Source organism: Pteropus vampyrus, unplaced genomic scaffold (assembly GCF_000151845.1).
Source record: "Pteropus vampyrus isolate Shadow unplaced genomic scaffold, Pvam_2.0 Scaffold171, whole genome shotgun sequence".
In the NCBI taxonomy this organism is placed as follows: Eukaryota; Metazoa; Chordata; class Mammalia; order Chiroptera; family Pteropodidae; genus Pteropus; species Pteropus vampyrus.
In genome coordinates this window covers 3,752,444-3,758,882 of record NW_011888952.1, presented here as the reverse complement: position 1 = coordinate 3,758,882, position 6,439 = coordinate 3,752,444, and positions in this window count along the sequence as shown.

The window sequence follows — 6,439 nt, the reverse complement described above, 5'->3', positions numbered from 1 at the left end:
CTGATACATCAAAACCCCATTGGTCAATCTTGCCTGTTAAATGGATATTTTTTCCACACATGATTTCGTAACAGCCTGCACTGGTCATCAAAAAACATTAGGTCACTGAGTTATGCAGATCTTCTAGACATTGATAAATTTCATTAAACAGTATTTTTAAAATTACATTCATTAATATCACCAATAATCTCATCAGAAAAATATTTACATATTAGAAAGCCATCAAGCTCAGAGAGGTATAAACAAGTTTTCCAAAATAATAATTTTCCTTTAAAAGCTCTAATTTAATCATCGTGAACAGATACTGTCAGCTGTTTCTTTTTTATTTTTTTTTAATCCTTCAATTACAGTTGACATTCAGTATTATATTAGTTTCAGGTGTACAGCATAGTGGTTAGACATTTATATAACTTACAAAGTGATTCTTCCAATAAGTATAGTACCCACCTGATACCATGCATGCTTACGACAATATTATTGACTATATCCCCTATGCTGTACTTTACATCCCCATGACTATTTTGTGACTGTCAATTTGTACTTCTTAATTCTTCACCTTTTCCACCCAGCCCCGCCCTCCAGCCCCTCTCATCCGGCAACCATCAGTTTGTTCTCTGTACCTATGGGTTTGTTTCTGTTTCACTTGCTCATTTGTTTTCATTTGTAGATTCCACATATAAGTGAAATATGATATGTCTTTCTGTCTGGCTTATTTCAGTTAGCATAATACCTTCTAGGTACATCTATGTTGTCACAAATGGTAAGATTTCATTTCTTTTTTATGGCTGAGTAATGGTCCACTGTATATATGTACCACTTCTTTTTTCTTTATTTTTTATTTTTTTTATTATGGTGACATTAGTTAACGAAATCCAGTAAGTTTCAAGTGTACAATTCAACAGTGAAGCATATATACACATTGCATTGAGTGTTCACCACCCATGATTAGATTTCTTTCTGTATCTATGGGTTGGCCTAGTCTAAACATTTCATATAGGTGGGATCATATAATATGTGGCCTTTTGTGTCTGGTTTTTTTAACAGTGTAATATTTTCAAGGTTCATCTAGGTTGTAGCATATATCAATCAGTATTACATTTCTTTTACTGCCAAATACTATGCGACTGTGTGGATATATCATACTTTATTTATCCATTCATCAGTTGAATGGATAGTTACTTGGGTTATTTCCACTTTTTATGGCTATAATGAACACTATTGCTATGAACATTTGTGCATAAGCTTTTTATGGACATATATTTTTAGTTTTCTTAGCTATATAATAGGAATGAAATTGCTGTGTCACATAATAACATTACATTTAACCTTTTGAGGAACTTCCAAACTGTTTTCCAAAGGAGCAACACCATTTTACATTCCCACTAACAGAAGAAGAGCGTTCCAATTTCTCTACATCATTGTCCACATCTGTTATTATGTCTTTTTTGATTATAGTCACCTTAGTGGATGTGAAGTGGTATCTCACTGTGGTTTTGATTTGCATTTTTGTGAGGGCTAATGATGTTGAGCAACTTTTCATGTGCTTATTGGCCATGTGTATAACTTCTCTGGAGAAATGTCTATTTATCCTCTGCCCATTTTTTAATTGGGTTGTCTGTCTTTTTATTATTGAATAGTAAGAGGTCTTTATATATTCTGGATACAAATCCTTTATCTGATATATGATTTGTAAATATTTTCTCCCATTCTATAGGTTGTCTTTTCACTTTCTTTATGGTATTCTTTGAAGCAGAAACGTTTTTAATTTTTATAAAGTCCAATATGTCTATTTTTTCTTTTGTCATTTGTGCTTTTGGTATCATATCTAAGAAAATACTGCCAAATCTAAGGTTTATGCCTCTGTTTTATGCCTAGGTTTATGCCTATGTTTTCTTCCATAAGTTTTATAGGTTTAGCTCTTACATTTAGAGTCTTTGATGCATTCTGAGTTTATTTTGTATATGGTGTGAAGATAGGGGTTCAAATTTATTCTTTTGAATATTTTCCCAACACCATTTGTTGAAAAGACTATTTTTTTCTCCAATGAATTGTCTTGGAACTCTTGTCAGAAATCAGTTAACCATAATTATGAGGGTTTATTTCTGTATTCTCTATTCCATCAATCTATATGTCTATGCTTATACAGTACCAAACTGTCTTGATTACTATAGCTTTGTAGTAAGTTTTGAAATCAAGAAGCATGAGTCCTCCAACTTTGGTCTTTTTCAATATTATTTTGGCTATTCTGGGTCTTTTACATTTCTACATGAATTTTTAGAATAAGCTTATCAATTTGTGCAAAGAAGCCACTGAGAGTTTTGACAGGGATTGCCTTGAATCTGTAGATCAGTTTGGAGAGTACTGCTATCTTGGCAATGGTAGAAAGTTTTCTGATCCATGAAAATGGAATTTCTTTCTATTATGTAGTTCTTTTTTAATTTCTTTCAACAATGTTATTAATTATTTTTGAGTATAAATGTTGCCCTTCTTTTATTAAAATAATTCCTAAGTATTTTATTATTTTTATGCTAAATAAAATTGTTTTCTTAATTTTATTTTCAGATTATTCACTGCAAGTGTATAGAAATACAATTAATTTTAATATATCGATCTTGTATTGTGTAACCTAATCGATTCTTGTTTTTCTGATAGTTTTTTAGTAAATTCATTAGGATTTCCTATATACAAGATCATGTCATCTTTAAATAGAGATAGCTTTACCTCTTTTTCAATCTGGATGCCTTTTATTCTTTTCTTCCCTAATTATTTTGATTAGAACTTTTAATACAATGCTGAATAAAAATGGTGAAAGTAAATATTCTTGTCCTGTTACTAATCTTTTTTTTTAATTGAAGAAATGATTTAAATTTTTCCCCCCTGTCTACCTCCTCCCTTCCCACTCCCCTCTACCATCTGGTAACCACTAGTCCATTGTCCATGGCCATGGGTCTCTGTTTGTCCTGTTCATTTGTTGCTTTTAGGTTTATATCCCACATATAAGTGATATCATGTGATTTTCAACTTTTTCTGTCTGGCTTATTTCACTTAGTATGATTATTTCACAGTCCATCCATGTTGTTGCAAATGGCAATATTTCATCTCTGAAGCTTGGCCATGTTCAGGGTGCTTCTAGAGTGTTCACTAGGAGATAACAAATAACAAGGTTAGATCTGCAATGTTCAAGCAAGGGTTGGCCTTAGAAATCACATTTCAAAGTCCTTTCTTTTAAAGCTAAGAAAAATGTAGCTCATAGAAAATGAGTATTATGCCCAAGGTCACCCTGTTAACGGTAGTACATCCTACCTGACCGCAACACACATGGACTTAACTACAATGCCTTAATATACTCCGGACACAGTTCCCTCATTCAGGCTACATATCTTCCCTGTCCTCGATCCACTCTCAGGACAGAGTGTGCAGACCCTTCTCTTACCAAGTCTTTCTGCCCTGCCCCACAGACTAGAGATGAGTCCATTATTCCAGATGAGGTCTGCCCAGCCCAGAGGCTAGTGAGACAGTTCTCTCTTTCATCTTAAATACCATACTTCCTTTCGTGTAGCTGGAGGACAAACTGGCTTCCTTGGGAGTTCCCGCCATGTGACTCACATGCTGTTTACCGAACACTGAAATCTTCCTGCCCTCTGCAGAGTGTTTGCTAAGCAATGCCTCCCTCGACTCCATCTCACTTTCAGAACACTGGCATCTGTCTCAACGGCTCGCCCTGAGAGGCTCAGAGCATTCTGGAATCTGACAGTACTGACTTCTGAGAGGAAAGCAATTGGACGTGGCAACCCAAGAGGAGGACCCTACGGCGACCCACTCCACCAGCACCGGCCAGGCGGGACTACTGCCAAATTCAGATGGTCCGGCAGTCTCCTTGGTGCCTCTGAGGCTGGTTCCTAGACACTTCCCGTCCTTTTCCAGGGCTCTTCAAACAGTCAATCCACTTTGCAGATCTCCATCTGAGTCCAGCCACTCCTTAGAGATCTGGATGGCTGAAAACTGTCCATGCTCTTCAGTAAAGTGGAAAAGCAGGTTGGAGAATGACATAGAGAGTATGGTATGGCTTTTTTGCAAAAACAAAAATGTTTCGTGAATTTCTTCATGATCACAGAAAAGATAGTAAATTGTTAACAGTGCTTGGTCACTCTGAGAGCTAGATTGGTGTTTGGTGAGGGAGTTACAGCTTTTTCTCCTATACAGCACAGTACTGTCTTAACTAGTCAATATATAGGTTAACGTTAAACATGTTAGTTAAATGAAAGGATGTATGACTGGATAGATGGGAGGGAGGGAAATAATCAATTTTAAGTGCTCTGCATGACCTGGACACATGATAAGAGCTCAAAAAGTGTTAGCTTTAATTAAGTCATTCAATTTGAAACCTGCCACACTTCAACCCCCATTCTCTGAACACAGCCTCTTCCCAGCTCCCCTGCCATACCTCATCTCTAAGGAACAGATAACTTGGGAACAACCTCCCTCCTTCTCCACCTTCCACCTTCCAGTGACCAAAGCTTCCTGTCTCAGAAATGGTCTGATCAATTTGTTCACAGGGAGATGCTACCAACTTAATATCTGTGTAATTTTAAGTGGGCAAGACCCACAGGAACAGAAACTGCTGATCCTATAGATATGAGCACTGAGAACAGGTTTGGGGGCACTGGCTGCAGGGTTTCCTAGTGTGGGCGCTGGAGCCTCTGCAAAAGGCTTCCCACAGGAGAATCTCCAGCATGGCTGGACACAGAGTCCTCCAGGAAAAGTCGCTCTGGATCAGAGCTCTGAGGAGCCAGATCCCCATAGCACTGGCCTGAGGAGGAAACAGCTCGCATAGCAGAGCTGCCTACATCCTGGGCCTTCCCCAGAGTAGCCTCCTTACTGGCCCTGCTGGCCTATCTCTGCATCTCCTCTAAGCCCTGAGGTGAGGCCCAGGCTCAGGGAAGCCTGTGATTACACCTACCAGAAAGCAGCAGCAGCAGCAGCTTAGCACTGCAGTGTGGGTAAGACAACCTTCCTTCAGTCTTGGCTTGGCCACCTACCAGCTATGCGCCCCTGGGGGAGCCACCTGCCTCTCTTGGCAGCTTCTTCCTGAGTCACAATTGCCTTCTTCTCAGGACTGTTGGGAAATAACTAACTGATGAACAATTGCCCAGCATGAGCCTGGCTGCTGGTGAATGCTCCGAGAGAGGTGTGGGGACAATGCGCCCTGGAACATGCCCTGACAAAGACATCTTCTGGGCGCTTCCCTAGCCCTGAGCCTCTGTTTCTGAAGCTTCATTTTAGGGGCCAGCCATCCCTCCAGTTCTAATGAGTATGTGTGAACTCTAAGGCTAGGGCCCAAGTAATTGGGATGAGTGACCACAGCTAAAGTTACAGTGCCCAATCCTGGAGGCAAAGGAAGGCATGATGTGCTGGATCTACTGGGCATCACTCCTTCTGTCTCAAGGAGAGAGACAGGTGAATGCTGGCACAGGGACAGAAGCCAGACAGCAAAGCTGCCTGAGGAAATTCGATGGACACAGATGGACTCTGAATCACCAGGAAATGGTGACTCAAAGTCTCAGAGACTTTAGGTAATTGCTAAAATGATTACAAGTGATCAGGGTGGGGGATCTCCCATGCCAGGCCAACACAGTACTCAGGACACCTTCACATGCCCAGGAGTGCACAGCCCTTTCCCTGTGCTACAGCTCAGTGGACAGCCACTGCAGTCATGAAGGATTGGAAAGCAGTAGGTAATTGAATTCTCAGAAGCAGCCTTAGCTTTAAAACACAAGGATGCAACTCACTTGAAAAGCAAGAGACCCACAAGACCTTGGACATGATAAAGCTATTAATTGAAAATGCCTAGAAAGATACTTAAACAAAGGATAAACCTTATGAGTGCTCACTTTTGCTTCCTGCCAAAACAAATATGTTTATGTGATCATTAATAATACAGTAGGTAGAAACATCTATATGCCTTGCTGATCAAAGTGTGCTCTGAGGACTAGCTATATCTGCATCACCTGGGAGCTTATTAGCAACGCGCAATCTCAGGCCTCACTCCAGAATTCCCAGAATTATGGAATCAAAATCTGTATTTCACAAGATCCCTAGGTGATCTGTATGTACCCTGAAACTTAAGAAACACCGACCTAATATCCATAATCATTTGCCTATTATTAAATAGTGAAGTTATTTCCGATCGATATTCATCTATCAAACATTTACTAAACGTCTATGACACTTCGGCCAGACAAGCCCCAAGGATACAGCTGAAAATGAGAGAAACAAAATTCTGCCCTCAAAAAAACATATTTTACTGAGGAGAGCCAGGTAATAAACAAATTCCATGAATAAGCTAGTTCCAGGTTGTGGTAAATGCTAAGAAGACAGAGTGGTAATAATTCAGAGTGATGAGGGTGGTCAGAGAAAGCCTCTCTGAAGAAATGGCACC